Source organism: Ambystoma mexicanum, chromosome 7p (genome assembly GCF_040938575.1).
Source record: "Ambystoma mexicanum isolate Mex_15411 chromosome 7p, UKY_AmexF1_1, whole genome shotgun sequence".
NCBI classification, from domain to species: Eukaryota; Metazoa; Chordata; class Amphibia; order Caudata; family Ambystomatidae; genus Ambystoma; species Ambystoma mexicanum.
In genome coordinates, this window is record NC_090939.1 from 560,761,988 (window position 1) to 560,787,286 (window position 25,299).

Here is a 25,299-nt window from a genome sequence, read left to right on the forward strand (position 1 = left end):
TTGGCCTGGTGGTGGAGACAGGGTGGATCCTTTGAGAGAGGTATGCTGGAGCAGTGAAGTGAATGCACTTGTGGGTCAGTGTTTGGGCTTTGAATACGATCCGTTCCTTTATTGGGAGCCAGTGGGCTAGTTTTCTGGCTTCAGAGATGTGTTCTCTTTTAGCAATGCCTTGCGCTGCCCGGAGAGCATTGTTCTGTATTACTTGTAGTCTCTCTAAGTTTTTGTTGGAGGTTCCTAGAAAGAGTACGTTGCAGTAGTCTAGCCTGGAGCCGGTGATGACTCTGGCTATGTTGGTGCAGTTCTCTTTGAAGAGAAAGGGTCTGATTGCGTTGATAAGTTTGGCATGATATGCAGCTGCGGATGCTATTGCGTTGACTTGTCTATCCATGGATAGGCTGGAGTCCAGGTAGACTCCCAGAGTTTTGACAGAATCGGAGAACGGGATTTTAATGGAGTCAATGGTGAAGTGGCTGAATTGGGCATCTAGATTTTTTAGCGTGTCGGGGGAACCTACCAGGAGGAGTTCCGTCTTGTCAGAGTTGAGGCATAGTCCGTTGTCTGCCATCCAGGCTTGGATGGTGTTGTAGAGGTTGTTGAGGGTCAGGGAGTCGGATCTATAACTTGGGATTTCATTTTCATCATTGTATTGGAATGTATTAGCAACAAACAAGATCGATTTGGTTTTTGTGATTGAAGAGTGGACATGATCAAATAGGATCCATAACGTTTGAAGACTAATATTATTTTATTATATCGAAATGCAGGCATGTGCAGAGATCAATAGAATCTACACATTTTGGATTTGAATGTCTACAAAGTATTGAAACATTTCACTTTATGGTTTGGATTGTCCTCGTTGTATAGGATTGCATCAGTAAGCAATGAAATCAAATTGAATACCGGTTTGAAGACCCAGGAAAATATTGTTTTCATTTGCATTAGTGGCTATTTTGTCAACCAGTTTAAATATTTTTTTTCAGTTTCATTAAGGAACAAACTGTCATTCGTTAAATTACAAATGATGTTAATTATTATGTTAACTATCAACATCCAAACACAACTCTATATTTAAATAATTAATATAATTCCAATATATATATATATATATATATATATATATATATATATATATATATATATATATATATATATATATATATATACACAAAGAGTTGAGTGCATGATTCTTGGTATTTCTATCGTGCTTGATCAGAAAGGTGGCACAACAAACATGTAAACAAGCTTTTAGCAAATGTGCCCTGTGGTGCAGTTCCAGAGTACTGTGCATGTTCCGTGTACCTGTACTATTGTCTCATTAAAACAAGTGTTTCATATAATGAAGACATATACATTTGCACTTTATTTAAATGTTTCCAAATTGTATTGCATCATCAAATGTACATCACTTCATATACAGTAGATCAGTGATGCTCATTATAAGCAGTGTTTTAAGTTACTTCCGAAATCATGGGAGGGCCTTATTGATTTGGGTGTGAGACTTGGAGTGTCCAGCACTCTACCTCCCGTGGGGCTTTCATAAAGTAAACATGTTGCAAGTTTAATACAAGGAGGCAGGATGATTGGCAATCTTGAGATGGGTATTGGGGTGGAACAAGTCGAACGTACAGTGGTTGCATGACAAGGTTGAGCTCTAGTCTCTCGAGAAGGGGGAAAGAGTGGTCCTCAAAGTTGAGGTCAGGTTTACAATCAAGATCAACCCCTTGATGCTACAATGAGTACACACAAATGTAGGGTGGACGCAGGGCCCCCATGCTCTTCTCCTGTATATGTAGATTGCCCTTTCTTGTGCGCATTTTATGCTCAGAATTCTAATACCCAACTGCATTCCTCCAACTCTAAAGCAAGTCACTGTATGTGTCACGGATATGAACACAGGTAGCTGAGGTGGCAAAGTTGGGGCTTCAACTCATCCCCGTGTTTGGAAAAGATAAGGAGAAATTAAGCCTAATGTACAGTACAAGAAGACATTCCAGAGAAACTGCACACTGTAAATACAGTAGCCATGCATTTTGTATTCATATATTATTTTTTCACATCATTATATATAAGAAGTATTCAGAAAATGATTTCTTCAAATAGGCATAACACCTTGCTATTCCGGCAAAAAACAAAGCTCACATATTGTCCTAGAACAAAGTAGCCATATTTCATTGTTGGAAATGATTTGCTTTAATCCATGTACATCACCATCAATTCACACAACTCTCTCCTTACTTTCACTTTTACCATCCTCCAATATCACAAGGATTAATGTTTCCTCACTTTGACCAATCCATTCCTTTACAACATCAACACGGAAGGATTGCAGTGTATTATGAATATGTGATCTTTGGCAAACAGTATTCATCCTGAGCTCATTTGCTGTATATGAGCGTATTACGTGCCATGTCAAGGATATCATTAATTAGTGTCTGCTTTGTACAGTAGCAAGCTGCAATTACATTTCTAAAAAGGTATTACATTGCAATCAATTGCCTGCCCTCTCCTCTTCATGACTTCATGTTAGCATTAATTGATTTGGGCACTAGCAGTAATTAGCCATGCCTGAATGATGGTATTTCACACATTTTGGGAGACATTGATCCATTGAAATCAAAGAGCCTTGCAGGGTAATTCATAGAATTTCGCAGAAAAGTGTCGCAAGCGGCTGGCGCAGAGTGTCCGCGTGCGATTGTCTGCGCTAGGCACGTGCGCTAAAACCGATTTCCGCGCACAGCGTATTCATGGATTTTAGGCTCCCAAACCAGCCGTGGCGCAGAGTATCGCAGCGACCCTGCAGCAGCGCCAGTAACGCCCCCAAGAACGCCCTCGCGCAAGGAAAAGCCATCAAAATCGCTAAATCATCGCAAAGGGCTGCGCTAACCCTGGACCAGTTTACAGGGCTGCCAAACAAGGAACGCAAAGCGGGTAACGTGCATATCAGGGGTAGGCGTGAAGTAATACACGCGATTAGGCAGGGTATGTGTATTACAGGGGTACGCGGGAAGTTTAACACGCGATTGGCCAGGGTACGTGTATTACAGGGGTAGGCGTGAAGTTTTACACGCGATTAGCCAGGGCACGTGTATCACAGGGGTACGCGGGAATGATCACACGGGATTTGGCTGGGTACGTGTATTACAGGGGTACACGGGAAGTTTTACACGCGATTTGGCTGTGTACGTGTATTACAGGGGTGCGTGGGAATCATCAAACGCGATTTTGCTGGGTACGTGTATTACAGGGGTGCGTGGGAATCATCACACGCGATTTGGCTGGGTACGTGTATTACAGGGGTGCGTGGGAATAATCACACGCGATTTGGCTGGGTACGTGTATTACAGGGGTGCGTGGGAAGTCACACACGTGATTAGGCTGGGTGGGTCCTCACAGGTGTTCCCTGTACACCCTCCACGGCCCCTGCAGGCAGCCTACAAAACAGGGGACTACCCTGCACACCTGCTCATGTCCCCCTGCACCCCCACCCCCCAGCAGTGCAGGGGCAGCCTCCACCAGGCCCCCACTCATGTCCCCAATCACCCCCACCCCCCAGCAGTGCAGGGGCACCCTCCACCAGGCCCCCACCCATGTCTCCCACCACCCCCACCCTCCCGCCACCAGGGGTACCCTCCACCAGGCCCCCACCCATGTCTCCCACCACCCCCACCCCCCAGCAGTGCAGGGGCACCCACTACCAGGCCCCCACCCATGTCTCCCACCACCCCCACCCTTCCGCCACCAGGGGCAGCCTCCACCAGGCCCCCACTCATGTCCCCAATCACCCCCACCCCCCAGCAGTGCAGGGGCAGCCTCCACCAGGCCCCCACTCATGTCCCCAATCACCCCCACCCCCCAGCAGTGCAGGGGCACCCTCCACCAGGCCCCCACCCATGTCTCCCACCACCCCCACCCTCCCGCCACCAGGGGTACCCTCCACCAGGCCCCCACCCATGTCTCCCACCACCCCCACCCCCCAGCAGTGCAGGGGCACCCACTACCAGGCCCCCACCCATGTCTCCCACCACCCCCACCCTCCGCCACCAGGGGCAGCCTCCACCAGGCCCCCACTCATGTCCCCAATCACCCCCACCCCCCAGCAGTGCAGGGGCAGCCTCCACCAGGCCCCCACCCATGTCTCCCACCACCCCCACCCCCCGCCACCAGGGGCAGCCTCCACCAGGCCCCCACCCATGTCTCCCACCACCCCCACCCCCCAGCAGTGCAGGGGCACCCACTACCAGGCCCCCACCCATGTCTCCCACCACCCCCACCCTCCCGCCACCAGGGGCAGCCTCCACCAGGCCCCCACTCATGTCCCCTATCACCCCCACCCCCCAGCAGTGCAGGGGCACCCTCCACCAGGCCCCCACCCATGTCTCCCACCACCCCCACCCCCCCGCCACCAGGGGCAGCCTCCACCAGGCCCCCACCCATGTCTCCCACCACCCCCACCCTCCCGCCACCAGGGGCAGCCTCCACCAGGCCCCCACACATGTCCCCAATCACCCCCACCCCCCAGCAGTGCAGGGGCAGCCTCCACCAGGCCCCCACCCATGTCTCCCACCACTCCCACCCCCCAGCAGTGCAGGGGCAGCCTCCACCAGGCCCCCACCCATGTCTCCCACCACCCCCACCCTCCCGCCACCAGGGGCAGCCTCCACCAGGCCCCCACTCATGTCCCCTATCACCCCCACCCCCCAGCAGTGCAGGGGCACCCTCCACCAGGCCCCCACCCATGTCTCCCACCACCCCCACCCCCCCACCACCATGGGGCAGCCTCCACCAGGCCCCCACCCATGTCTCCCACCACCCCCACCCTCCCGCCACCAGGGGCATCCTCCACCAGGCCCCCACTCATGTCCCCAATCACCCCCACCCCCCAGCAGTGCAGGGGCACCCTCCACCAGGCCCCCACCCATGTCTCCCACCACCCCCACCCCCCAGCAGTGCAGGGGCACCCACTACCAGGCCCCCACTCATGTCCCCAATCACCCCCACCCCCCAGCAGTGCAGGGGCACCCTCCACCAGGCCCCCACCCATGTCTCCCACCACCCCCACCCCCCAGCAGTGCAGGGGCACCCACTACCAGGCCCCCACCCATGTCTCCCACCACCCCCACCCCCCAGCAGTGCAGGGGCAGCCTCCACCAGGCCCCCACTCATGTCTCCCACCACCCCCACCCCCCCGCCACCAGGGGCAGCCTCCACCAGGCCCCCACCCATGTCTCCCACCACCCCCACCCACCAGCACTGTGGGGCACGTGGCCAGCAGGCAGTCAGGCAGCCGCAGATGGCAGGTGGGAGCGTGCTCAGGGCTCTGGGGGGCAGTAATTTGGCCTCCTGTCCAGGAGCGTGGTCTTTCGTGTGTGAACGCGTGGACAGCCTGATAGGGAGTGATTCTGCACGTGAAAATCCCACACGTCAGCGTGTGAATCGAGGAAAGGCCCTTAGCGCGTAAACCCGTCACCAGCATATGCGCGCCTATAGTCACCTGCACGTGCAGGAAAATGTTGCGTGACACGTCCCAGTGTCAAAGCGTGTGATTGGTGAAAATGGATCTACACGCAGAAGTGACAAAGCGTGTGATTGGAGAAAATGGATCTACACGCAGAAGTGACAAAGCGTGTGATTGGAGAAAATGGATCTACAAGCAGAAGTGACAAAGCGTGTGATTGGTGAAAATGGATCTACACGCAGGAGTGACAAAGCGTGTGATTGGTGAACGTACACGCCGCGTAAGTGACGCTGTACGTGTGGGCCTGTATACAAGGTACGTGTAGAACACCATTTCCTTGTACGTGCTTTTCGTGGAGAGCGAGTGGGTGAATTCTGTACTTCTTGTCGTTTCACACGCGATTTACTTCACGGCGTTTCCAGTTCGTACTCCCTGATACCTCTGACAGCTTTTTCTCTTTTTTCTCTTGTACTGGTTTACCTGGGCCTGTTCCCTCAAACAGTGTCCCCTTCTACTGTTGTCCTGTCTTCTCAGACAGCGTACACATCTTCTTTTGGCGGGGGTATTGCCAACCAAACGCGCTCATTTTTCACGCTCTTTTACCTGGCAGACGGTGAGTCACGCATGTATCTAACTTCTGTGCTTGCCCCGTGTGTAGCCTACCCCTTCAGAGGTCATTCTAGGCTGCGTGTGACACGCATACGTTCATTCTTGTGTTACTGGGTGCCACAGCGTAGTGCAGGTTTTTATTTCTGCACACGTGGTCTAGGAGGGGTTGCGTGCACGTCATCTCCCTTTTTTGGGCCTCCTGTGCGTTGCGTGACCCGTCATCTTTCCCCAGGGGTTACAATCAGCCGTGCTAGAGCACTAGGGTACAATTACCATCTGGTACCCAACCCCTTTGACCCCCAATTGCCCAGGACAATTGTCTACAGCCACTCCCATACGCACATTAATATCAGTGCCATGGCTGGGAGGCGAGGATTCCGTAAGGGTGGCAAAGGTGGAAGAGCCACAAGTGGTGGCCGTGGTGGATCCGGTAGGGGACGTGGTCGTAACTTGCAGGGTGAGCCTGTCCCCACATGTGTGGAGGACCAGTCAAGGGCACCCATCATCCCCCCCCCTCCCCCACTCCCGTTGAGGCTGAAGTGGCTGACACCATCCATGCTCAGCCCTTGTTGGACCAGCCCATTGTGGCACCAGACCTGGCTGACTCCATGGCTGACTTCCAGGTCAGCAGGGCTACGACACGTGCGCTGGTGCACGTTGATGCTATCATGCCACGTGGATCTGGGGCAGCAAGGTCATCTGCTGCCCCAAGTAGGCAGGGCGGAGAGGCTGCAGGGGCAGCTGCGGCTCCATCCACCCCAGCTCTCACACACCCAGCCAGGACAGTGTCCGTCCTAGTCCATTCTGCTGACATTCCCCATGACACCGTTACACTTGAGCCAATGCCTGCACCAACTCCCATGCTGAGTGTGCAATCCCACACACCTGATACAGAGCCCACCAGGGCTCCTGCCCCTAGTGTCCAGAGCGGCGCAGGACACTCAGGATCACCACCACCTTCCAAGCGGAAGAGGAAGAGTGCTCGTCCGGCACAGGCTGATGCCCCAGACACGGCTACACAGTCCGGTCCGTCGAGGAAGCCCAGCTTCACGGATGACGAACTGAATGCACTTGTCCAGTATGTGTCCGGACATGATAACGAGATGGTCATTGTTGCAGGATCCAAGACCACACCTGCACAACGCCAGGCACACTGGCAGACCGTTGCGGACATCGTAAGTGCCCTTGGAATCGTGAGGCGCACAGCCAATGATTGCTACAAGCGCTGGAATGACCTAAAGCGCAGGGCAAAGAAGAAGCTGGCCTCAAGTCATGCCGCAACTCTAGTGACTGGAGGTGGGTCTCCAGTAGAAGACATGGAACTCACTCCACATGAGTCAGTCGCTGGGACCTACGTCACGGAGGAACAGATCCAAGGCGTGGGAGATCTGCCTGATTACGAGGCATTGTCCGGTGAGTGTACATGCATGTGTGTGTCATCCATGTGCATGGTGTGTGTGTGAGGGCATCTGTTTGTGTGCCAGGTGAGAGTGTGTGCGCCTGAGTCGAATGGGTCAGCCATGTGCTTCATGCAATACATCCTGCGCAGCTGCATTTTGCCATTGCAGTATCCCTTCTGCCAACAGTAGACATCTAGGCCAACAGCACCCAAGTTGGCCTTGAAGTGTCACCTTGCCACAACATTGTTGCTTATTTTCCTATGTTCAATCAGACAGATTGTATGCATTCCACCACTTATACTAGGCATTCCTCAGTCCTCTAGTCACATGTATGGCATGGCCATGGTAAAGTGGAGTTACTTTGTTACCTGGATATCATATGTTCACACATGTCCCTGTGCAATTGGACCATATTGGACTGCCAGCTCCAGGTGATAAAGCAGACCTGTTTGAATTAGAAAAGCTATTGTATGTGGGAACTGGACAGAATGAATAAGTGCTGCCCTCCTCTCCATCTACACTCAATAGCAATGGCACATGCCATCTGTGTGATGGCATGTGTGTGTCACCTGGCAATCACAGGGCAATGTGTGATGCCACTGCCAGGCAGCATGCATGAAATGTGTTCAACTTCCATCTTTGTGTAATGAGTGTGTGCCATTTGCCTGCCCTTCATACGCAGTGAGGGTGCATGCATGGGAGGGTCTTAGTCATGTGGGACATGTGTCAATCAAGTACTGGTTCTCTTGCTTCTCAGCCCTCATTGTGTGCCATAGTGCTAATGCGGGTTTCCATTTCTTTGTCATTATGTCATTGCAGGGGAAGACGCACCTGATACTGCTGGGGTTGTGGAGATGGTGCAGACCCAGGAGGGTTCCGAGGGCCGACCAACCACCAGTGAGGGACGTGGTGTGCTGGTGGGTGAAAACCCACAAGTGCTGCAGGTCGTGCTCTCAAGGGGTGTCTCTGGCTGCACCTCCCCCGAGCTGTACTCAGCTGTTGACTCGGATGATGAGACCTACGTGCCGTCGCAGGTGAGTGTTCCAGGGAGGGAATCTGTTCTGTCCCACCCACCTGCACCAGGGTCAAAACCCTCAATGGGGATGTCAGTGTTGGCAGCTAGGCCTTTGGTGGTTACGGATGCAGGGTCACACTCCGCGACATCTGATCCTGTTCCTGGGCCAGCAGATCAGAGGGGGAATGCAGTCCTGCAGCCTCAGGCAGTGCCGGCACAGCAAGGCGCAGTCCGCCTTGCCCCAGACAGGTGTGGTGCCCGCCGACGTGGTGGCCGTACGCCACCTGGCAATACCGCATGGGAGCAATCCATTTACGGTATGGCTACCCAACAGGCAGCATCATCCGAGATGATGGCTCAGGCCATGGATAGGGTGGCCACTTCCATTGTCCCCCCTGAAAGGCTGATGGAGCGACTAGAGCAGGCAACCGACTCCATCTGCCAGTCACACAGGGAGGACATGTTGGCGTCCAACAGGGACAGGCGGGCGGCACTGGCGACTCTGCAGGAGGCCATCTCCATAGAGTCCCAGGGCCACAGGGAAGCCCTGAGGCAGGAGCTACATCAACTCAGGACGACTCTTGTTGAGCTAGAGGCTTCAACACACCAAAGGACAGAACAGCAGCTGGAGCGTCTCACCCGTACGCTCTCAGCTGAGATGCAAGCAACGAGGGCGGAGGTCCGGGCATCCCGTGAGTTGTTGCATGGGGACCTCCGCACACTCATCCTCCAGAACGAGACCTACCACACCCGCATGCTTGCAGCCATGGAGGAACAGAGTAGGGCCTTGCGTGGGCTGCCTCCCATAGTGCAACCACCTCCGGATGCAGCTGCACAGGGTGACAATAGCGACAGCAGTGATACTCCCACAATAGGGTAGCCGTGTGGGCCATGAGCCCATGGAGGTGTTTTTTTTTCCCAGGATCCACACAGGTGGTTTCTGGTGTGCACCCTGACCTCGGACCTCCTGGGTGGCCTCCCCAACCCTCCCGGGCCCTTTAATGGCCATTTTTGATTTTTTTTATTTTTTTTTTTAATTTTTATTTTTATATTTTTCCCAAAATTTTTTGGGACAATTTGTTGGCTTCCGTGGTTCCTGTGGGCATACGCTGCATTGTGGCTGGGCACATGCAGGCTTGTCATGTATTAGGTTCAGATGCCTGGGTTTGAGTCACACACACCCCTCCTGCTTCCCGTTTCCATGGGCTTGCAAAGGGTGTGCCCAAGTGACATTGAAGTACATGGCGACATTGGACTCCCACTACATGTGTGGGTAGTCTAGTCAATACTGTGTATACATTCCTAGTGCATATTGCTGTTGTGTTGTACACTGCATGTTGCATTGATGTGTAACTCATCATCTGTGTCTGCCTCCCAATTTGCAGGTCCCTTCCTCATGTCTACACAAGGCCCTCTAGTCTGGAGATGGGGTCCTTGTTGGCAGCAGTGCACCTACAACTCTACATGGCACCAACACTGTTCAGTTGGAAGTGGTGGGAGTGCAGGCATATCCAGGTGGTGAGACAACTGATCTATTACATTACTGAAGTCATGTTAATGGTAGTACGTGCTCAAGTTTGTTGTTTGTCCTGCATTACAGTGAGCATTTCAGGTGTAGGAAGTTTCAATTGGGGACACTGTACATCGCAACACTTGTCATGTTTTGGGGATTACTTTGTTTACCTGCACATAGCATGACATGGCACGGTGTGTTGTGTGGCGGTGCTGGGGATGGGTTGGGTGACATGGCACTGTCCTCTTGTTGCATTTAGCCAGTGGGTATTCATTTTGGCTGCTTGAATGTGTTTCTTCACAAAACTGCATTGGTGTTGTGTGTGGGTAGGGATGCACACATTGTAACACTTCCAGGTGAACAATCTCAGGCTGATATGCTTTTCACGGTTGAATCTCCAGACATCCAGGATCAGTGTCAGGTTGAGTCATCATTGATTGTCAGATGGAATGTGCCAGGCCAGTGTGCACTCCACAGGGGAGTGTATACTATGTGAAGTAATTAGCCACTAGCTGTGTACGGGTTGCCTCCCCTCGTGCCCTTTCCCCTCCCATGCGCAGCGGCTGTGCATGTGGTTGAGGATGTGGGGCCACCACCATGTCCACGGGCAGGCCCCGGCGTGTTGCAACGTTGTGCAGGACACATGCTGCCACTATGATCCTGCACACTACTGGGGGAGCGTATAACAGCTGCCCGCCAGAACGGTCAAGGGAGCGAAAGCGTGAATTTAGCACTCCGAATGTGCGCTCCACTATGCCCCGGGTTGTAATGTGGGCTGTGTTATATCTTACCTCGGGTGGCGTGGTGGGGTTCCGAATTGGCGTCATCATGTGGGGGCTGAGAGGGTAGGCACTGTCCCCTGTGGAGGTGGTGATTGGTATCATTGGTGGGGTTGTGACCTTGCTCAGTATCCAACATGCATGCATGTGCAGTGGCATACATACTCACCAAGAAGCCATGTATCGCCATGCCGCCCAGCATCTATGTCCCGGCATAGGGTGGACATTCGGTAAATGAAGCTGTCGTGGGTGGACCCGGGATAGTTGGCATATACTGAGGTGATGATTCCCTTGGCATTACATACTACCTGCACGTTGATGGAATGCCAGTGCTTGCGGTTCCTATAGATGTGCTCAGATGCCCTGGGGGGACGTAGAGCCAAATGGGTGCAGTCGATGGCACCTAGCACTTTGGGGAATCGTGCCACACCGTAAAAATCCAGGGCGGCAGCATGCCTTTCAGCAGGTGTTCTGGGCAGGTATATGTGCCTGCGGACTGATGGGCGTGCAGTGATGATGTCCAAGACCTGGTGTAGGCAGCGTGACTGGGTGGCCTGTGACACCCCACCCACTATGGCACTTGTCCGCTGAAATGATCCAGTGGCTAAGAAGTGCAGTACATTGAGGACCTTCTCCAGGGGGCTGAGTGCTTGGGAGCACAGGGTGGGTGATGTGAGGTCATCCTCCCACTCACTCACCAGGTCCAGTATTATGTGTGGTGGAAACCTGTACCTTCCATACACCTGGTCATCAGGCATCCCGAAAAGGCTGGTTCTGGGTGTGAATATTCTGGCCCTGACTCTCCTCCTCCTCCTCCTTTGGTAGCCCACTGCCACTGCTGCTAGGAACGGTATGTTCATCCTGGCATCTGGCTTGTTATTTGAAAAGTGCGCAAATTAATGCTTTGCGCGTGTTCTAGGCGAGCGTGTGACCCGCGCACCCCTGGAATCTAGTTCCCAGTCCAATAGCGTGTGGAAATTCCCACGCAGCACGGGATCAAGTGCGCTGACGTACTTGCGTGTGTAAGTGCCCGCGCACCCCTGAAATACACGTACATAGGCCAATCGCGTGTACGCGCACTTTTGTCCAATTACACGCGATGACGCACCCCTGAAATACACGTACATAGGCCAATCGCGTGTACGCGCACTTTTGTCCAATTACACGCGATGACACTCTGACGTGCAGTATTTCCACGTGTGCTCCGTCATCACGTGCTGAGTGGGGAACACCCGTGCGGGTCACGTCAGACGCGCTTACGCGCTGAGGGACTCTGGTCCAATAGAATCGCGTATGCGTGCTGACGCGCTTACGCGCTAAGGGCCTTTCCTAGGATTTCACGCTGACGTGCAGGAATTTCACGTGCCAAATCACTCCGTATCAAGCTGGCCACCCGAAAACACACGGAAGACCACGCTCCTGCCCAGAAGGCCGAGTTACTGCCCCCCAGTGCCCCGAGCAGCCTCCCACGTGCCATCTGCTGCTGCCTGCCTGCCTGCCTGCCTGCTGCCACCGTGCCCTGCCATTTGGTGCCTGCACATCAGCCATCTGCAGGGGTCCAGTTGCTGTGTCCACCCCTGCTGGAACTGAAGACTCCCGACTGGGATTACATCGCTCCACAGCCCAGCCCCAGGACCCAGTTGCCCACCCACACCTGCCTCTGGGGTTGCCATGTCGGGCACTTCCACATCTGGCACCAGTGGCAACCCCAGGCCAGAGGGGCAGAGGGGCACCAGCTTCACTGCCACCGAAGTTGGTGTCCTGGTGGAGCATGTCCTGGGGCAGTATGATGCCCTCTTTGGATCGTCCCGCGCCAGCAAGGAAGGACGGGAGAGGATCTGGGCCGACTGTGTGGTTGCCATCAACGCGGAGGGGGTGGCAACCCGCAACGTCCAGAAGATCAAGAAGCGCTGGACGGACTTGAGGTCCAGGACCCTTGTGAAGGCCCGGCGCCTCGTGGAGGGGGGCCGGGGCCGCATGAGTTCCATCCAGAAGAGGGTCCTGGAACGCGTACGCCCTTGAGAGGTCCTTGAGAGGGAGGCCCGTCTGGAGTTGTGCGGTAAGTGTCCAAGCATTACTGTGTGAGACAGGGCATGTTGCGGTGTGCTGGTTCTATGATACTTGCCTGTATGTGTGCCATGGGCCATGTATGCATGTATGTGTGCAGGGACATCATGGTAATGCATGTGCGACCAGTGATGTGTGACCCACATGGTTGTTGCATGTGTTGAAATGCGGCATGGGGAGCCCTATGCAGATTTTGGACATGAGAGCATGCCAGTCTCTGTACCTGGACATGGATGGGGGTGAAGGATGGGTGCTGATGCCACGTACATATATGGTAGCCATGTCTGTGTGCCTGACCTGTGTGTCTGTGACTTGTGCATGCCATGGATGCATGACACATGTGTGTGACAATGCACAGATTCAGTGACGCACCCAACTTACCCTTGTTTCCCCTGTGTTTGGTGTGTTTGGGGCCAGATGGATGTGACTGAGGTGAAGTGTGTGCATGTGATATGCATGAGCCATGATGCATGTGAGTTACATATCATTGAATGTTTCAATAGTCCATTGGACATGCATGGAAATGTCCATGGCATGCACCATGCCTGTTACTGTGTGTGTTTTGCCTGGACTGACCCATGTGTTGTGGAGGGACATGATGGAAGTGTACTTTGACAGTGGTGCTCATCTGCTATTGCTTCCTGTCTAGGGGACCATTGTACAGTAGCCTGATGCTTGTGTCCTTTGTCTCCCTCTACGCAGCGGCTAGTGAAGAAGAGGGCGGAGACGGCGCTGTGGAGCAAGGCGGCGGGGATGCCCCCACGGCTGCAGCGGAAGGGGTGGGTGAGCCCCCACAGGGGCCTGCTACGGCGGGAGACGGTGAGGAGCCATCCAGGTTGGTGGTTTGCACAGAGGAGGAGGAGGCCGACACTGGTGCACACATGGGGCCTGGTGGGAGCATCCCTGCTGGTGCAAGTGTTGCAGTCCAGGGCCAGGGCCAGGAGGCAGCACAGGTCACCGTGGAGGGGCCTGTGCATGTCGCTGTCCCTGACCCTGTGAGTGCACCACCATGCACCAACAGGGATGCCCCGTCCCAGGCCCGTCCGCAGGTAGAGGGGATGTCCATGTCACCTGACTCCCCTCCACCTGCGGACGTGGGAACCCCTGGCCGCGTGGAGAAGGTCCTGATTGGGGTCGCGATGCGCACGGCTGTGATTCGTGATGCCGTGCGTGCTTCCCGGGAGGAGCACGCACGTCATCACGAAGTGCACCGTGCCGACGTGGCCCAATTGGGATCGGCCATGTTCGGGGGTTTCCTGCATGTGTTGGCCAATCTGACGGCCCTCTCCTCCTCTGTGCAGGCTATCCACCGGTCGTTCTCCTTGCCGTCTTCCGGCCCAGATGCCACCAGGGCCCCCTGTGGACCTGCCCCGACCAATGCAGCCAGCTCGGTGGGGATCCCATCCCTGCCACAGTTGGGAGTCGGAGGTCCAGCAGGGGTGGACAACACAGCAAGTGGACCCCAGCAGATGGAAGATGTGACGGCATCATCGGGCAGGGCACGTGCACGACGGCGTCGGTGGTTTCCATCAGCCTGGATGCCGTCGTGCTGGCAGAGGCAGTGGCGTCGGAGGCAGCAGCGGGCTCGACGTGGGAGGCATCATGGCTCGGGGCCATCAAGAGCAGAGGGGCAGGCATCGGCCGGAGGGCAGGGCAACCCTGGGATGGTGGTGTCTTCCGTGTGGGAGGAGTTTGGCCAGCGGATAGGTGCGGAGCGGCAGCGGGCGGAAGAGGAGCGGCTCGCCATGGTCAGGGCGGAGTTCTCCATGCGTCGGGCATTGAGGCGGGCTGAGTGCCTCGAGGAAGCTCGCAGGGAGTTTGAGGTGGACATGGGGTTGTCCCTGCGAGACCTCGGGGCCAGGACAGAGTCCCGCCTCCAGGACATCGACATGGAGTTCGATGATGCCCTGGCCAGCAACATCACCAAGTGAGCCGCAGGACTTGCCCGCTGCCTTTGTATATAGTTATTTAGTTAGTTAGTGCTAGGTTTCCTTTATTTTTTTTTATTATTTTGGACCGCTCGGACAATGGCCACTTTTTTGTACATATATTTTTCATTAGTTAGTAGTAGGTTTCATTTATGGTGTTGGGCTCATGGACCCTGGTACATTCCTGTATATAGTTTGTTTTTTTGGGAGATACATTTTTTTAATTTCTTATTGTTTTCACCATGACGTAATGGTTTTTCATTAATTTCCTACTACATGATATTGCTTTGGACAATTATTTTTTTTTTTCATTCCTTTGTTTTCTTGTTTATCACTTTTGTTCTCGGACATGGACCATTTCTTTACTTAGCCACATAGTTGTATGTTTGAAAAGTTAACTTATTTTTGTTATTTAATACATTTTTTATATTTTCTTACACTTGTGTTATTTTCTCATTGGTTTCTTACATGTCATGATATGGGTTTTGACATTCACTTGCACCCTTTGTGTATGTGTGTGTGACGGACATGTGTTCTTTTGCATACTTGCCATTGGGGTTGTGTCATGTGATTGCATTCACTATGTGGGTGGATGCAATCCTTGCCTGGGTGTTTGTGCTGGGTATGCTGGCCATTACTGCCATGATTGTGTATCGTCAGGACCTGGGGCCAGGGGGACATGTGTGGGGGCCTGCTGGCAGGTTCCCCACAGTGCTGGGGGTTGGGGGTGGTGGGAGACATGGGTGGGGGCCTGGTGGAGGCTGCCCCTGGTGGCGGGAGGGTGGGGGTGGTGGGAGACATGGGTGGGGGCCTGGTGGAGGGTACCCCTGGTGGCGGGAGGGTGGGGGTGGTGGGGGACATGGGTGGGGGCCTGGTGAAGGGTGCCCCTGCACTGCTGGGGGGTGGGGGTGGTGGGAGACATGAGTGGGGGCCTGGTGGAGGCTGCCCCTGCACTGCTGGGGGGGGTGGGGGTGATTGGGGACATGAGTGGGGGCCTGGTGGAGGGTGCCCCTGGTGGCGGGAGGGGGGTGGGGGTGGTGGGAGACATGAGTGGGGCCTGGTGGAGGCTGCCCCTGCACTGCTGGGGGGTGGGGGTGATTGGGGACATGAGTGGGGGCCTGGTGGAGGCTGCCCCTGGTGGCGGGGGGGTGGGGGTGGTGGGAGACATGGGTTGGACATGGGTGGGGGCCTGCTGGCAGGTTCCCCACAGTGCTGGGGGTTGGGGGTGGTGGGAGACATGGGTGGGGGCCTGGTGGAGGCTGCCCCTGGTGGCGGGAGGGTGGGGGTGGTGGGAGACATGGGTGGGGGCCTGGTGGAGGGTGCCCCTGCACTGCTGGGGGGTGGGGGTGGTGGGAGACATGGGTGGGGGCCTGGTGGAGGCTGCCCCTGGTGGCGGGGGGGTGGGGGTGGTGGGAGACATGGGTGTGGGCCTGGTAGTGGGTGCCCCTGCACTGCTGGGGGGTGGGGGTGGTGGGAGACATGGGTGGGGGCCTGGTGGAGGGTACCCCTGGTGGCGGGAGGGTGGGGGTGGTGGGAGACATGGGTGGGGGCCTGGTGGAGGGTGCACCTGCACTGCTGGGGGGTGGGGGTGGTGGGAGACATGGGTGGGGGCCTGGTGGAGGGTACCCCTGGTGGCGGGAGGGTGGGGGTGGTGGGAGACATGGGTGGGGGCCTGCTAGTGGGTGCCCCTGCACTGCTGGGGGGTGGGGGTGGTGGGAGACATGGGTGGGGGCCTGGTGGAGGCTGCCCCTGGTGGCGGGGGGGTGGGGGTGGTGGGAGACATGAGTGGGGGCCTGGTGGAGGGTGCCCCTGCACTGCTGGGGGGTGGGGGTGGTGGGAGACATGGGTGGGGGCCTGGTGGAGGGTACCCCTGGTGGCGGGAGGGTGGGGGTTGTGGGAGACATGTGTGGGGGCCTGGTGGAGGGTGCCCCTGCACTGCTGGGGGGTGGGGGTGGTGGGAGACATGAGCAGGTGTGCAGGGTAGTCCCCTGTGGTGTGTGCTGCCTGCAGGGGCCGTGGAGGGTGTACAGGTAATGCCTGGGAGCACACAGCCAAATCGCGTGTGGAACTTCCCGCGCACCCCTGCAATCCACGTACCCTGACTAATCGCGTGTGGAACTTCCCGCGCACCCCTGATATCCACGTACCCGGCCATATCGCGTGTGGAACTTCCCGCGCAACCCTGAAATCCACGTACCTGGCCATACCGCGTGTGGAACTTCCTGCGCAACCCTGAAATCCACGTACACGGCCATATCGCGTGTGGAACTTCCCGCGCACCCCTGAAATCCACGTACCCGGCCATATCGCGTGTGGAACTTCCCACGCAACCCTGAAATCCACGTACACGGCCATATCGCGTGTGGAACTTCCCGCGCACCCCTGAAATCCACGTACCCTGCCTAATCGCGTGTGGAACTTCCCGCGCACCCCTGAAATCCACGTACCCTGCCTAATCGCGTGTGGAACTTCCCGCGCACCCCTGAAATCCACGTACCCTGCCTAATAGCGTGTGGAACTTCCCGCGCACCCCTGAAATCCACGTACCCTGCCTAATCGCGTGTGGAACTTCCCGCGCACCCCTGAAATCCACGTACACTGCCTAATCGCGTGTGGAACTTCCCGCGCACCCCTGAAATCCACGTACACGGCCATGTCGCGTGTGGAACTTCCCGCGCACCCCAGAAATCCACGTACACGGCCATATCGCGTGTGGAACTTCCCGCGCAACCCTGCAATCCACGTACCCTGCCTAATCGCGTGTGGGACTTCCCGCGCACCCCTGAAATCCACGTACCCTGACTAATCGTGTGTGGTACTTCCCGCGCACCCCTGAAATCCACGTTCCCGGCCATATCGCGTGTGGAACTTCCCGTGCAACCCTGCAATCCACGTACCCTGCCTAATCGCGTGTGGGACTTCCCGCGCACCCCTGAAATCCACGTACCCTGACTAATCGCGTGTGGTATTTCCCGCGCACCCCTGAAATCCACGTACCCGGCCATATCGCGTGTGGAACTTCCCGCGCACCCCTGAAATCCACTACCCGGCCATATCGCGTGTGCAACTTCCCGCGCACCCCGGTATACACGCACACATTTATTTTTTCTCTCAGCGCGTGTCTGTGTTTGTGGGTACCCCTTTGTACGTCATTTATCCTGGAGGGCCACAGTATTGGACATTCATCATGGCTGTATATAGGTGCTATTTGTTGGCGCACCTTTTAGCGCACATTTCTTCCAGGCGCAGAGACGCTACCGCCTGCTTTCTTGTGGCGGTCGTGTTTGTGCCTGTGCGCTGGTTTGAGCGTGCACTTTTTTGCCCTATTCTATTCCATGAATACGTGTTGTAGGCGAGCGTGTGGGCGTTCCGCGCACTTTTACCCTGTGCTTCCCCGTGACGCCCACATTTTGGCAAGTTGTTCCCCATTCCGAGTGTTACGCCCCGTGTTCCGCCTACTTTTGTTGCGTGCGCCGCGCTATGTGCGATTTTCGCTGTGGACTGTGCGATTTTCGCTGTGGCCTGGCGCACGCCGTTAGATGGCCTGTGCGCCAACGTGCGCCGCGCACTTTCTTATCGCACGTCCGATGGTTTTCTCGCGCACGGCCTTCCATGAATCGATGTGCGCTGCTTTTCGTGCGATTTTCGCTATTCCACTGCGATTTTCGCTATTCCACTGCGATTCGCACGTTTTTGGCCACTTGCACCGCGCTAATTATTCCATGAATCGGCTTGTTGGTGTCACCAATCAGTATCTACTTTAATCAGTAGCACGGTGCGTTGTGCCTGCTGAGCAACACGGTTCCAAGTATAACACAGGATCGGTGTTGAAGACCGAGGTCGGTGTCCCTGCAACGCCTGTTCCCTTTCACTTCTGTGATCGGGAACTGGCAGTGCAGGGTCCTTATCCTTTTTTCTTTTTTTGGGACGGCTGCGGGGGACACGCTCGCAACCCACGCTCACAATCTAGTGAGCAAGGGTGCAGGGGAAACCCCTGCATCCACCAGCATCGAATGCTTAATCTGATCGAACTTTTGTTTACGTGTTTGTCTGGTCGAATTTTTCGGCCGTTCAGCCAAATCACGCATTCGGTAATTTTTTATCAGTCGTTTTGGCTGATTCTATAACTCATGACTGACGGGCTGTACCCACTGTGCTGTCTGTAACTCTTCAACAGACGGAACTGGATGGGAGGGAAGAGATTACCATATATGTGGACAACTGCAGAGCCCGGCCATTTAAATGGATAACATGGCCTTAACACAACGCTTCAATAAAGGTGTCTACTCATATAAATTAACTAAGCACTGTGATTGGACTTGGCACCCAGTTTGCTGAGCTGTCCCTGACCGGCTATTGTAATGCCTGGGGTTGGGGGTTATTACATCCAGGTGGGTTGATGCACTGCTATAGTACTGATGAACACATCACATTCAATTTAATGATCACACAGTGGCACACTAGCACGGTGACTGTGGCTGTTAGGCACCCTGTTATCACCATGAACTAGTATGAGGAACAGAAAGGTTGGCAAGGAGGTTTGACAATTACCGTAACGATGTTGAATGCAACTGAATCCCCACACAGTAGTAATAGATGGATAATGGTGTTACATGATGTCTCCCGAAAATACTGTAGGGTTTTAGTGTCTTTCTTTGGATGCTGCAGCATCTAATTTATGACCAGGATATGTTGCCGGCCTCTCACAATGCTTCAGCTATCAAAAGGTGTCACCAAAATAATGCTTTTAGTCGATAGTGGAAACCCAGTCTGTTCAGAAGCTTTTCTTGCAGTAATAACCAATATTGCTACTGGATTGCTCCTATTATACACCTGTCCTGCTCTACAGCATCTGGAGCAGCAAAGAGTACAGTTTCATTATGTGGGCAGAAGCTAATATACAGCAATACTGTCTTACATTAATACTGTATTACCAATAACTATACAACTTCTGAATATTAGCTTGTGTTTGATGGCTTTCCTGTTATCCCCTTCCTTTCTGCACCCCTCTCCCTCACCTTTTTTTCCTCCAGCTCTACCAGAAAGGTTGTCAGGCCTAGTACGGTAGTCACCTGTCTGTTTCCATTTCCTTCCCACTCTCCCCCTACCTTCCTTATCTATGTCTTTCGAAATGTCGCCAGGCCGAGTACGATAGTTTATTTCACATCCTTACTGTTCATGGCCTGTAAGATTGTAATTGTATTTTCCCTTGTTCACTCCCTTACCTTGAAGCACTTGTGTATAGGCGCTATATAAATAAACTATCATATCATATTAAATAATATCATATCAAATACATTGTATTAATGTTCTGCACATTTGCAGTGTTTTTTATAATACTTAATTCATGTTATTTATAATATAAACACTAGCCCATGGGAAATATAAATATGTAAATCACTGCTGCAACAAGTGTAACTTCCTCTCAACACACACATTTTAGCATGGGGCACATTGGCAAGAAATACATGCTTCTGGAAGATCTGGTGGGAGGGTGGGGTTTTGGAACTGGGAGTCTGGCTGCATTGTTGTGGAAGACAAATTAAATGCCTTTGGCTGTCGAGGGTGCTGGCTCAGATGCATTGCCAATACATTAGGGCAGTTTTTGCTTACAGAAGGGCAGACGTGGATCTATTAGAGTAAGTATTAACATTGCAGTGGGAAGTGGGTGTTACCACAATACAGCATAGGTCCTTTGCTGTTATCTGTCCAACAACAACATATTTTCAGTAAGCAAAATATATGGTGTACATTATCTTGCCTCTTTTACAAGGACTATGCCCTCCCCACCAAATGTTGGCCCCTATCATTTAATGGCACGCTGTGTCAATTATCATGAAATGTATGTAAATGTAAGAAAAAGTGTTAGCAGTGGGAAAATCAAGTACTGCAACAAATTGTTGTCAGACAATATATGAGCCACTCGATCAATTGATTGGCAAGCACCAGCCTCAAACTAGAATCGCCTGAATCGCCTGCTACTCCCCCTGACTCCTGCACTAAAGACAGCAAATGGAGCGCGAACATACAGAAAGCACTCCTGGACAAAATTGCTACCCTCCAAACTAAAAATAAAGCAAAATTGTCTACAAACAGACCAGAGACTGAATACCCCCTCGAGTGCAAACACTCAAGCCACTCCAAATATTAAACATTTTAGCTTTTCTCCACTCACTATCACCGAAGTTGAATGCATCATTAATAAAATTAAACCCTCCACTGTGAGGCGACTATTGGCCATTCCCCATTATCAAGGAGGCCTCCCATGATCTAGCCCCATTAATTACTGCCTTTATAAATTCACCCTGCAAAACAGGCATAGTCCCTGACAACCTAAAGGATGCATGGGTCCTCCCTCTGCTTAAAAAACCTTCCATCGATCCCAGCCTACCAGCCAATTATAGGCCCATTACCACTGTCCCATTCATGCTCAAAATACTGGACTGACCTGCTTACCTTCAGATCCAGGATTATCTTGAAGCTAACAATCTCTTTGGTTTAAGGCAATCTGGTTTCTGGCCTATACATGGGACGGAAACCACCCTCTTTGACCTAAAAACTCAGATTGAGGTGCTGAAAGACAACGGGAAATTAGATCTCTCAACTGCCTTTGATTTGGTTAATCACCAAATCCTATGCCCTCACCTTATATCAGCTGTCCACTTCTCAGACTCTGCCACCACCTGGATCAGATCCTTCCTAAGCAACAGATCTATGTGTTTTTTCCCTGTCTGCATCTGCTGAGCCGGCTCCCCTTCACCTTGGTGTACTCCAAGGTTAATGTGTGTCACCAACAATGTATAATGTGTTCACCAAACCATTGTTTGATGTTCTTGACTATCTGGGTGTCTCGTATACTAACTATGCCGATGACACCCAGATACTCATCCCCATCACGGGTGATCATGCAGTGGACACTAAATCCTTGAATGACGTCTACTTGGCTATTCAGGCATGGATAGCGCAACATGAGCTCTGCCTCGATGACGATAAAACAGAACTCCTTATTCTGGGCTCCCATCAATGTGTTAATAAACTTGACCCTTCATTCAAGTCGTTCTTCATTTATGGCAACATCATGAAGGTTTCTAAGGATACAAAAACTTTAGGAATCTACCTTGACTCCACACTATCATTGAGTAGACAAACTAATGCTGTTAGCTCAGCTTCTGCCGATACATACAGACATTTAAATGCTTGCAGACGTTTCCTGACTACCCCCAATTGCATCATCCTGGCTAGAACTCTTGTCATGTCTAAAATAGACTATTGTAGCACCCTGTATGTAGGGACTAGTCAATCCAACCTTAACAAATGGCAAGTCATTCAGAATAATGCCATCAGAGCGGCTTTCAACATTCCTAGAAACCAGCACATCTCCAACCACAGACGTAACCTAAAATGGCTTCCTGTTAAGCATAGCATCTCCCTGAAAACACTTGCCTTGACTCACAAGTGCCTGTCCAACTTACTTAGCCAACTGACTCTCACCTCACACCCCTATTCGGCCTATGAGAGTGGCTCAAGTCCATAGTCTATCCCTTCCTAGATTCAAGCTTCCAAAAGCTGGTGGCGCGAGCTTCCCGGTCTTGGCCTCTAAACTCTGGAATACCATTCCTAATTCTATCAGAGCTGAGCCTTCCTTCCAATCCCTTAAGAGCAAAACCAAACTGTGGCTCTCAGCACAAAACATATGAGATATCTGGTGCTATATTACTGCCCCACTGACCCGCACAGCTCCATTCTTCTGTAGAGTTTACTTGTATATAATGCTCTTATTCCTCATTTTACATATCTGCTGTATTTAGATAGTTTATCTGATTTTGAACCGCCCACATTATCATGACTGTACTTTTAGCGTAACCTTTTGTATAACTTTCTTGCCTGTACTTGCTTTATTGTATATTATACTGCACCTATACACGTCATACTGTAGCTCAATCCGCATGCTGTCTGTACGCTGGTAAAGCCACCTATATTGCTTGTATAAATATGCACCCAGATGCCTTTGGGCCTGGCACGCTATATAAATAAACAACATACAAAATACAAATACAAACCCTTTATTGTAACTCTATTGCTGTAAGCACAGCAGCTGTAACTCAGAGCCGTCTCCAGCAGCATCATGCAGAGTGCTGGGCATCTAAATGTCTATCTGCTTGAAAGGATGACTATGTCACACTCTTCTTCCACTCACCCCAGTCCTGTGGCCAGCCTATGTAGGCACTGTTGGTCATGCACCATTCAGTGTCAAGGTGCCTCATCAAACAATATCAAAAAACGTTGCGTGCGGCCTGTGTTGCAGATGAATTGGAGCAGAAGCATAGAAGTAGGTGCCCAATGCAGATTTTTCAGCCACATTAAGAACATGAAGACACCAATTTCATACCTATCTCATTTGCTTTCTACTGTGAATCTTACACATGGTGTACCTGGGTAATTTGCACATTTTTGGGGTGCATGCTATCTACATGCATAGTTCTACTTTATGAATTGAGCTCAAGTAATCGAGGAACCATTTCTATCACTACAATCTATGTTAACTGCAAGACTTGGATCGCTCCTCTTCAACTTGTGCACTCGTACTTTCATTTAAAGCATGCCATTTTCCATCAGTCAGGAAACACCATATTATGCGGCAAAGTAATCATTCATGTAATACCTTTATTCACAGAAAATATTAACACCATTCGCTAGCTTTTCTGTATATCCAGGAACATATATATAAATCTTAGCAATTAATATATCAAAGCTAATGCTCTTCACTTCAAGGTCTCTGCTGTACGACACTGACACACGTTTTGCATTGTCTGACCATTTGTGGATTGTCCTAAGATGTTGGAAAAATGAGGTGCACACATTTCAACCCTGCACTAATTTCAATGGCGCACCAGTTTAAAATGATGCTAATGTAGATGCATGTGCTACGTGTCATTTAGGACTGATGTGTGGCATTGAGGGTAGACTAAAGAGGGTGTTGATTTGGGGGGTTGGCACAGCATATTGTACTGAAGGGTGTTAACAACCTTTACATGACTAACTACTAACATTGCTAATAATACTAATTGTCATGCTACTAACATTAGTAATTAGACTGGGGCCAGAGTGGGTTTGCTTAGGCCATAGGCTGTGTTGCGGGCTGTAGGTGTAGGTGCATCGACACGACATTCATGCTGCAATGTTTGCATATGAAATAAATCTGAACATTGAAAGCTGAACAGTGTTTGCCTTGCAGATGCTGGATTAAGAGCACATTGAAACAGAAGGACATGCAATGGAAAGACCAATTTCATTATTCAAGCTGGTGGGAGCCAGATAAAAGAGAGGAAGTTTGTTTCAAAATCATTTGGGCTTGATGGCATGTTGAACACGATTTTCTGTGTAAAGGTTATTGTAGAAAAGACCAGAGAAGGTGGAAATAATATGAGGGTGTTGGCTAAAAGAGGGGGGGGGGGTGGCAATTGACCAGAGATCATCATCCATAACATCACAATGGTATTCAAGAATGAGCGGAGAAATAATAAAGGTTCTATTACGGAAATATAGGTAGATGAGGAGGTGAAGGAAAGGGAGCTTAAAAGGTAAGGAAAGGAGGGAAAAGGGGTTGGACATGCAAAGAGCAAGAACAGAGAGAGGTGGAGAAGGAGAAATACCAAAATCAAGGAGGTAAAATCGATTGTCGGCTGGCTGGGCTGAGCTGTGAGTGCTGCAGGCTGGAGGAAAGGGGTGCTCACTGCAGAGGTGGGAGATGGGAGCTTGTTGGAAGGCTCACTGCAGTCGTAACAGACAGCAGATCAGGGGAGTCAGAGAGAGCCAAATCACCAGACACTAAACTCTGGGTGAGTATAGGTGACAAAATAAAAGAAAGTAATAATTAATTAGGGCATCTCATAATCTAATTAGTGGAGTGTCAAATTAGGCATTAAAGCGCAAGAACCAATTTTTCTTTAAGGTACCAAAAGACAAATCTGCAAATGAGAATTTGCTGAGAGAGGGCAAGAGTGCATTCTGCAAGAGTGCTAAAGTCAGTCAGTTACACCTCCAAGGTTGCGCATAAAGAATGCATTTTTTCTGCCAAGTTTGCTACTAAGTAGCTGGTTTCACTTATGCTTATATACACTGTAGTTAGAAAAGCCACAGGCTAGTTTAAATATTTTAATTTAAAGTCCACTCTGTATGTGAAAAACCTTAAGCGTGGGAAGGAACTCAGTGTGCAGGAAGGGCCACCATAAAGAAGAAACAGGAGGGCAGAATATGCAAATATTCTCTATAAAGTAGGAATATGAGAAATAACAAGGGCGAGGGGTGACAGGCACTGTTCAAACAATAAACACTCCCAATCAAGCACTAAGTAAACTGTATTAACAGAAACTATTGTGCTATTTCTTTGAATGCAAAGGGGAATGATCCTACTGCCACCGTCACCAGTCGCAAAACACAAAATGCTATGAAAGCTGTAAGGATATTTAGCAAACAGCACAGAGTACAGCGCTACTGCACAAGTAGCAAATTTTTTTTTGCAGCACCACCACC